Source organism: Lactuca saligna, chromosome 5 (genome assembly GCF_052625555.1).
Source record: "Lactuca saligna cultivar CGN05327 chromosome 5, ASM5262555v1, whole genome shotgun sequence".
NCBI lineage: Eukaryota > Viridiplantae > Streptophyta > Magnoliopsida > Asterales > Asteraceae > Lactuca > Lactuca saligna.
This window is the reverse complement of record NC_136421.1, coordinates 258,377,912-258,387,921: the sequence shown is the minus strand read 5'-3', so window position 1 is coordinate 258,387,921 and position 10,010 is coordinate 258,377,912. Positions and strand designations below refer to the sequence as shown.

The following is a 10,010-nucleotide window of genomic DNA, read 5'->3' as shown; positions in this document are numbered from 1 at the left end:
ATATTTTGTAGATATAAATACATATACAGTTTAAATCATTTAAAACATGTATAAAATCGTTAATCCAGCATAGACAACAAGTATTCAGACAATATGCACACATAGCACGTAATTCATATAAAATACTTCATATCTATATCTATGTGTAAGATGAAACTAACTATGCACTCACTTGTTAAAGTGCCCGTAAGTAGATCAATCAGTATAACGAATTTGAATCACTGATAAATCTTATTTATAGGTTCATAATAACGATATTATATTTAAATATAAGCTATATTTAAAGTATGGTAGACTTATTTCATTTACAACGAGTTTTATTAAAAATCAGGTTCTGCTGGAGCAGAGCTTCTGAGCCAAAAAGCTCTTTTTCTCGGAACCTTCATGCGCTCCGGGGCTTTCTTCTAGTGCTAGGGAAGTTTCATAGGCTTTAGGGGGTTTAGGGAGTCTAGAAAGAAGTTATAGAGATAAAGAAAGGCTTATGGTGTGAAGAAAATATGAAGAGTTTATTTCTTATTTATAGGGGTTTGTATCATCCGCATATGAACTCAGTTTTCTACGTTCTTTATATCCACGCGTTGGTATTTAAGAGTACTATAACTTTCCTTTAAACCCCATCGGCTAATTCTCATTCTATCTCAGATTCACAAAACTGTATCGAATTCGCCGCGCTTGAAGAGTAGAGACTAAGTTATTATTCTAAATAATCTTATATAAAAAAAGTTATTTTTGACGTTTAGCGTCCCTAAATTGACTAACCAGAATCTGCGGTGTTACATCGGATTTGACATGGCCCATATAAAAGAGTTTTCGGCCTAGGGTTAATTGGGCCGAAAACCTCTAAACAAAGGCCCAACAATTAGTTTTTGGTTTATCTATTGGATCAAACTTAGGCTTATAAGAGGTTATTACAACTTGATTCTTAGGGTAAGCACATATGTATTCATATTTTGAAATTCAATAATCTAATGCAACAAGGTTACATAGAGAAATTGTTTGTACATGAATACAATCTTGACTCTAATTTTACTAGTTGTGACAATAATAGAATCTTGAATTCCAAGTTAACTTAAGTAGTGAATTACCAAACACACTACATAATGTAATTTCGTAAGCTCACTTACCTACCGATCTCTTTCTCGACATGTTCTTATTAGCTTTTGCATGGTTTTGTGTGAATTTTGTTTTAGAATGTTAATCTCACAGAATGTGAGCGTATTTTGAAATGGCTTAGGGGTCAAGATGCTGGAAACGAACCAACGAGATGGGAGGGCCTAAAGGCTGGATAACATTATATGAGATGAAGATTCCATTTCATGACGTGTTTGGTTACAATTGGGACGGAATTAAGTTGTGTTGGATTTTCTTGAAATTCCATTTTTAGTAATTGCTTCGCATCCAAGAATTGAAATTGTGGATTTCAAGGGAATTGGAATTCAAGATTCCATTCAATGGTGCATTTGGTTGAAAATTTGGACAAAATTCAACTCTGTCCTTCAAATTTCAAATTTGATGGACTTCAACCATTCATGAGGGCAAGCGGTTCCAATTTCATTACTCTTTTTATATTAAATGACCAAAATACCCTCCTTGATCATGGTTGAAATTTGGACCTAGTCTTTCCATTAAAAAAAACCGAAAGCTTAGAGATCACTCAAGCCCTGTGATAAGAAAATATTTTCAGAGAATGCTATAATTGGGTAGACATCATCTAAAAGTATAATGTTGTAATAAGAAAATAGCTAAAAGTAGCATGCTATAATTGGGAAAAAATTTCAAAGTAGAAAGTCTGTCTTAATTACAAAAAGTCGAAAGTCCATTACTGTAATAGAAAGAAATGAAACTAGGATGCTACAAAAGACAAATAAATGAAAGTAAGTTGTTATCTATTATTGCATTTAGGCCTAAGAAAAAAAAAACTGGACTTTAAGATAATATCAGACAAATATTATGGAAAACTAAAAGGCACCCTTGTTTTGTATATTTGTTACCTTTAACTTTGCATCATTAAACAGTGTCCTAACTCCTAATAAGAAAATAGCTAAAAGTAGGGTAAAATCTTCAAAGTACAATGTCTTAATAAGAAAAAGTTGAAAGTCCATTACTGTAATAGAAGAGATTACACTAGGATGCTAAATATTGTGTATAACAAAAAAAAACCATAAATAATTAACAATCAAATTTAGTTTTTTTTTTTTTTTTTTTTTTTTTTTTGCAATGTTCATCCGTGGCACTAACGGTGTACTAAAATTTTGTTTAAATAAAACGACTCATTAGTTTTAAGTAAAATGGTTTTTTTTTCCCTTATCTTCATCTTCTCAATCTCCTTCCGTCTTATATCATAAAAACCTAACTAAATTCAATCAAAACCCAAAAAATTAAAACAAAATCAAGATCCATGGTTTTTTCCCAATTTGTTGGTACCCTGGATCTTAATTTTGTTTTAGTTTTAGTTTTAATATTTATGTTTTGGTTTGATTGGAGTTTCAGATGGAGATTGGGGAATTTTTAGGTTTAGAGGATGAAGGAGAGAAAGATGTGGACAAAATAGTCATTTCAATTGAACTTTACAGACATTTTGTAACAGCATCAGTTCCAGGGAAAAACCTTGCAACAAAACTACACTTGATCAACCACTTATGCAACAAAAGAAATATCTAGATGAAAACCATAAGTTTTAAAAAATATCACAAGGACAAAACTGTAATTTACTCTATAAATAATAATAGTGGCATGCTACCTAGCAATAACCAAGATGAAAGTTGTAGAACAATTAAGTCAACAATAATATATCATGCATTTGGATTATCATCACCCCCTCTCAAAGAACAACAATGAGCTGTCAAGTCCTTTACCTTAAAAACGAAAATAATTATTTTTGGTAGCCATTTCAAGAGGCTGGTGATCTTTGGAAGCCCAATTATGTCTTCTTTCATTCTGACCTTGACTTTGACAATGACCCATAACAAAAAAAAAAAAAAAAAAAAAAAAGACTTTGACTTTAGCCATGATGGTATATTTACCGAATGAAGACAAAGTTCTTTGAAAGTAATTCACAAGATATACATTCGTGTCTTCGGATGATCATAAATAACAATATAACTTGTAAACATGGAAATGAAAGAGATGAATTTTGTTGAGGTTATAGTTAATAGTTATGCTGCTTGAACATAGAAATGAAATAGAAGAAGACGGGGGCAAAATGGTCATGTACAAATATCTAACATCTGTGTTGTTTAAGTTATTATGCACCATGAAATGAGTAGCGTATTTTCAAAAAGATTATTATGTTTTTTAGGGAGTTAGGGTCAACATATATGATAATTATTTCTAAGGAAAGAGAGAAATTTTGTTGAAAATGGAAATGAAAGGGATGAAGATGACAGGGACAAAATGGTCATTTTCATTATTAATTTAACATCTAGGTGACCACCGAGGTACCAAAAGCGTTATGAAACCTTGAAATATGGACCAAAGATTCCCTTTTGGACCTAAACCACCAACCTGACAATAAGAACATGCACATGCTGTTTAACTGTAGCAAGACTCCTCCACTATACAAGTAAAGAGAAGTGAATGTTAGACCTAAAATTACATATCAAAAATACAACAGACAACTATCTGTTATTACTTATAATGTCCTAAAAAAAAAAATGAAAGTTCGATGCTATAAATTAATGGGTAGATTATTCAAACTATAATGTCACAATAAGAAAAAAAGTACAATTTTATTATTGGGTAAATTTATAAAGCATAATGCCCTATTAAAATAAAAAATAAAATAAAAGATGAAAGTGCAATGCTATAACTGTTGCAACTGAGAAAAAGTTAGAGAGTTTATATTAACGGATGGTTATATAGAATTGTTATATTTCCAAAAAATTGTACTTTATGAAAAGCTCCAAGTCATTCAAGTTTTACTTAATAAAAAAAATTTTAAAAACAAATTGTATCACAGAAATTGTACCTGTAAGTTAACATTCCACTTTCTTGTCTTCAACTTATCTGCCACTAAAACAGCTAAAAATCAGTAACTATGGTGATGAAATGTGGAGCCAAAGAAGAGAAATTGCATTAAGAATGTGTATATGAATATGAAATCTAGAGTTGATAAAAAAAACAACCATGGAACAACTAAAATGTTGTTCAATAAAAAGAATTGACTAAATAACAAATATAATTTGTATAGAATTAACAGGTGTACCAAATAAGTTCTGAAGGCGTTTTCATGCAATATTCGACATTTTTTTTTTTGATAAAAAAGCACATCAATTCCTGAAGATAAAAATTAAAGCACAAGTTTTAGGAGCAGAGGGGTATTTCAGGAAATACACAAACAGGGTCATAGACTCGTATAGCTACCTGTTCACTTACATATTGTTTCCATGCTTTTTCAGGTTGTAATCAGTGGCAATTTGATAAAGCAAGTTCATAATTTCATAACATGAAGACATAATCACCCAACACCCTTTTTTGAGATTCAATGGAACTAAAAATGTACCTTTAAACATTAACAGAAAAGCTAAATAAGAACATAAAAAGCATCAAGTGTTTTTTGTAGTGTTAATGTTAACTTTGATTCACAGAAGCATCTTCTTTTCCTTTTCTCCACCATAAAAATGTAATGTAGCTTTATTTGGTTTCTAAAACCTTTTCTTGTTGCAGAGTAATGAATGCAATTTGTCAAAGGAATTGGAACTAAGAATAACAATTAATGTAAGGGAACTTGTGGTTCACAGAATATTTTTGAAAAAAATCAGCTACACTCAGGGACCAAAAACGTAATATTACTCTAAGAAGAATGATAAATCATTCATCTATTGTTTCCAGAATCATTGATATTCGATAATGAAAATTGTTACTAATAATAACACAAAAATTATCTATTTAATTATTCAGATATGATCTGGTAATAAAAACTGCAATACCTTGATCGATACTTCCTTAAAATAATTGACCACAACAATAAGATGTGAACAGGTTCGTGCAAAAAATTGAAGTTTTTTTAACAAAATTCTCATATATTAACATTTTTATTCACAAAAGGGAAACGATTATTACCCCATCAGAGATACAGCATCCTCTTGTTTTTAACATTTCAACCCACCAAAGAACACACCATGTGGCATTTCCCTTCCCTGATGTCCCAATTCACTAAATAAAACAACACTTTTCAAAATAAATAAAAGAAATCAATAAATTACAAATATATATTTTTTCAAAAAAAAAAAAAAAAAACAGGTCTACTAAATAACTGCTGAAGGTGTTTTCCATGCAATATTCAACATCTTTATTTGATTGAATCAACATGAAGTATGTTAATCCCATCATTTCCTGAAGATAATAAATAAACACAAGTTTTAGGAGCAGATGGGTATTTCTGGAAATACACAAACAGGGTCATAGAATACATAAATTTATCATACTCATCAATAAGCCTTACTGATTATAAAATACAAATGAAAATACAATGTAAAGTTTTGTCCCCCATTAAGTCTAAAACAAACAACAATTTTGACATGATGTGATTAAATCCAACTGAGCCACCATAATACCATCTTTTTCCAAAAAAAAAACCTTTCTAAATTGTCAAATTAGTAGTGTAGTTTGTGAGGGTAGAAGAGTAAACTTACTTGCCTTTTTGAATTTTATCAGAATCCAGTAGAAACAGAAGCCGTTGTTTTGTTTGAAGCAGTTGTGAAATGAGCTGCCATATCAAAACAGTAATAATAGACATGTTCGAAACCACAGCTAAGAAATGGAATCGCGGGTTCCTACAGAATTGGAATTCGAGATTCCATTTCATGACGTGTTTGGTTGACAATCGGGACGGAATTCAGTTCTGTTGGATTTTCTTGAAATACTATTTTTAGTAATCGATTTGCAGCCAAGAATTGGAATTGTGGATTCCAAGGGAACTGGAATTCGAGATTCCATTCAATGGTGCATTTGGTTAAAAATTCAGACAGAATTCAACTCTGTCAAATTCCTTCAAATTTCAAATTTGATGGACATCAACCATTCATGAGGGCAGGTGGTTTCAATTTCATTACTCTTTTTTTTTTTATTAAATGACCAAAATACCCTCCATCACGGTTGAAATTTGGACCTAATCTTTCCATAAAAAAAAAAACAAAACAGAACACCAGAATATTGGAGAGAGATCACTCAAGCCCTGTGAGAAAGAAAAAAGATTACTGCTTACAAACATTAGCAGAATATTGTGTATAATAAAAAATTAAAAAATAAATAAATAAAAAACACAAATAATTAACAATCAAATTTAGTTTTGCTGCAAGGTTCGTCTCTGGCGGCATTAAAAAAAAGATTTTAAATTAAAATGACTCTTTTGCCCTAATCTTCAGCTTCTCAATCTCCTTCATCTTAAATCATAAAGACCTAACTAAATTCAATCAACACCCAAAAATTAAAACAAAATCAAAGATCAAAAAAAAAAAACTAACCTAACAACCTTTAGTTTTCTGTTTTTTTCTTCAGTTTGTTGGTACCCTGGGTCTTAATTTTGTTCTAGTTTTAGTTAACTTTTGGGTTTTGGTTTGAATAGAGTTTAAGATAGAGATCGAGGAATTTTAGGTATATAGGATGAAGGAGAAAAAGACGGGGGCAAAATAGTCATACTTCACTTGCAACAAAACTATAATTATATCGACCTCTTGTGCAACAAATGAAATATGTAGATGAAAACCATAACTTTTGAAATATCACAAGGACGAAACCGTAATTTACTCTATAAATAATAATAGTGGCATGTTACCTGGCAATAACCAAGATCAAAGTTGTAGAACGAGCAAGTCATCAATATATCATAGTGGCATTTGGATTATCTTCACCCTCATAGAATGAGCTGTCACAAACCATAATTTTAAATAATTTGAAATGTATGGTTATTTTCATATATTCGATAATGAAAATTATCTATTAACTACTAATTGGAAAACAAAATTATCTTGTATTGAAGTATTAAGATATGATCCAGTAACAAAAATTGCAATACCTGATCCCATTTCTTGTACAGATCACCACCAGAAAGAATGAGATGAAATCCATAATTCGTTTGGCTAAAAAAAAGGTTAACAACAACAATAATCACAGCTGAATGAAGAGGTTCCTACAAAAAAACTGAAGTTTTTTAACAAAAATCCCATATATAATACTTTTTATTCACAAAAGGGAATTGATTATTACCTCATCAGAGATGCGAAAGTATACATCAGCACCTCTTTATATCGACCACTTGATTTTAACATTTCAATCCACCATGAGGCATTTCCTTCCCTGATGTAAATATTTACCAGGCATACTAAATAAGTGCTGAAGGCGTTTTTTGTGCAATATTCAGCATCTTTTTTTGATTGATTCAACATGAAGTAAGATAATCCCATCATATCCTGCAGATAATATATATATATATATATATATATATATATATATATATATATATATATATATATATATATATATAAGCACAAGTTTTAGGAACACAGGGGTATTTCTGGAAATAAACAAACAGAGTTACAGACTCATATCTTTCGTAATTCAGTGGATAGAAGACGGAAATCACCCAACACCCTTACTTGAGATTCAATGGAACTAAAAGCGTATCTTTGTAGTAGCCTTGAAACAAAAAGCTCAGCATATAAATTGTTAAAAAAATCACAACACCTCTTGGAAGTATCCTCATTTGATTAAGATTCAAGCTTACTTTCCTTATGCCCCCAAAAATCAATTTTCAATCTCTAAAAATCCTGCAGTAAGAAAATTACAAACATAAGTCCATATATTTTTGTAGCAATGACAATCAAAATCTGTTTCAAATATGGAAATTTTACACTTCAGCCTAACGACGTATATTAATTATAGGCAACTCTTAGTTAGAACCAAATACACTTCTATTTCTAATTGAGTTAAAACTACAAACAATAAATTTTCTTTCCCTTATTGAATCTCTAATAGCTCAATAATTTAATCCAATAACATTAAGACATTTCATCAAACACCTAAAGTGCACAGAAGAAGAATCTACAACCAAAAGCAGTACTTTTTTGAGTTTCAAGACTATTTGAACTTAACTATTGCGTGACCAATCATCTCCGTTTGATGGGTGCCTTCTATTAGGTGACCTGGTTCAAAAAACCAACAAAACAAAAAATAAATGGACGAGAAATAGAAAGAAATCCGAGGAGAAAAGACATAATTAAACTCACTAACCTAGAAACCAGAGGAGAAAGACCTGTTCTCTTTTTCTTGATCGATGATGACGGTGAACCAAACTGACATCGGAACCAGACGTCATACTACAACTACAAAGAATAAAGGTACAACCCAATAGACCGATGAATCCAGAAGGGAGGCCTGAAGATCTTAGCCTAATTTAAAATACCTAACAAAAACAAAAACGAAATCAATAAAATACACCAAAAAAAAAAAAAAAAAAAAAAAAATCAAGAACGTTAACCTAACGGAGGAAGAGGGAAACGCAGAGGATTGTTGAACGCCGAAGAATGAAAGAATGAGGAAACGGTGGTGTCGATAGAAGAAAAGATAGGAAGGTGATACCTCCAGATAAAACCCTCTTCTTCAAAGAAACATGTATGGTGTTTGGAGAGAAGCGAGAGGGATGAGTGAAGAAGGTTATTTTAAGCGCGAATACACCGACCCAACCCTTTAGACTTCCGATTTCTAACGGTTCTTTTATAAAACATTCCTAAATTACCATACTAACAAAAATAACATTTCCATTAACTTTTGTTTTTTACTTTTTTAAACCATATTTTTTATTCTATACTTTGACCCATCTTTTTTAATTTTGATTATAAATTTGGTCTAAACTTTTTCTTTTACAACTTTTCTGTTATATATTTTCTAAAATTTAGGCTTTAAAAAAAATATATTTTTTTACAGCTTTACAAAATTTGATTTTTTAGATTTCTTTGATTTTATAAGTTATATTTTTTAATGCTTTTTCTATATTCAACAAAACTTATTTTTTACATCTTTGTTTTTTTCAACTTGTGTTTAAAAAATTAGTATTCTTTAAAAAATTATTTTTTACAAATATTTATATTTTATGCATGTATTTTTTTAAAAAATGTATTTAAATAATTATTATTTTTAAAATTTTATTTACTATTTTTTACATATTCGTTTTCATGCGTCTATAGTTATAAAAACATGTAGGAGTTGTGATTTTTTTTCTTGACATATTCGTTTTTAAAAAACAAAAGAGAATCTTCTTAAGGAGTACATTTTTGTGTTACAGTTAAATGTAATCCTACTATAGATTAAGTTATGCTTATTGTATAAACTATATTTTCCGCAATATATATTATGTCTCATCCAAATTCCTTTGTTTTACAATTTTGGAATGGTGAAAACATTTAAATAATTCAAAATGATCCTCATCCTTAACTCAAGTAATAGAACATTTAAAAGACCTCTTGCTTTCATAATCTTTAAAATATCTACCAATATATAACTAAATAATATATAACTAAAGAAAAAGAAAAATGTTGAAATATTTAAAATATCCAAAAATTCAATCACTATCTAGACTTCAACCATCATCCAAAAGAACCAAAAATTATGAATCACTCAAAATTCAAAACTCAGAACCCTCACTCTACCCTCACTCTGAACCTATCATGAATTATTTGTTTTCTTTTCTCTCACAATCATTTCTTTTACGGTCCCATTATGTTGTTACATTATGTTGTTGAGTTTATATCCCCGTCATCGAGCCACTACTCACATTGGCACTCTCCGTCTGGACCGACGTGTGTCATTCCATAATCATGGTTTGTCGATTGCTCGCCGCTCTTGCGAATTGTTTTTTCATACTCGCTATTTTTTGGTTCTCGTCGCTCCTCTTTTTTTTAGATATTTTATCTTTATTTGTTAGAAAACATAGGTTGAAATCTACTTTAATGGTGTAACGGAACATAGAAAAATAAAATTTTATTAGCCTATTGAGTATAACCAAGAGACGAGTG

General features: G+C 30.3%; 1 long non-coding RNA gene across 9 annotated transcripts; it reads right to left on the bottom strand.

The window, feature by feature from the left end:
• Positions 1–3,387: 3,387 nt before the first annotated feature.
• On the bottom strand, positions 3,388–8,671 carry LOC145047519 (uncharacterized). Of its 9 annotated transcripts, none has more exons than XR_013682258.1 (14): positions 8,477–8,671; positions 8,230–8,401; positions 8,092–8,141; positions 7,684–7,766; positions 7,207–7,409; positions 7,016–7,129; positions 6,776–6,865; positions 5,634–6,175; positions 5,248–5,334; positions 5,062–5,154; positions 4,363–4,501; positions 4,205–4,275; positions 3,968–4,011; positions 3,388–3,554 (listed from the first exon to the last, which is right to left on the bottom strand). It is a non-coding gene; the product is annotated as an uncharacterized LOC145047519 (long non-coding RNA). The 9 variants fall into 9 exon arrangements; XR_013682260.1 differs by having other exon boundaries at positions 3,968–4,005; XR_013682256.1 differs by having other exon boundaries at positions 4,375–4,501.
• Between the last annotated feature and the right edge of the window lie 1,339 nt (positions 8,672–10,010).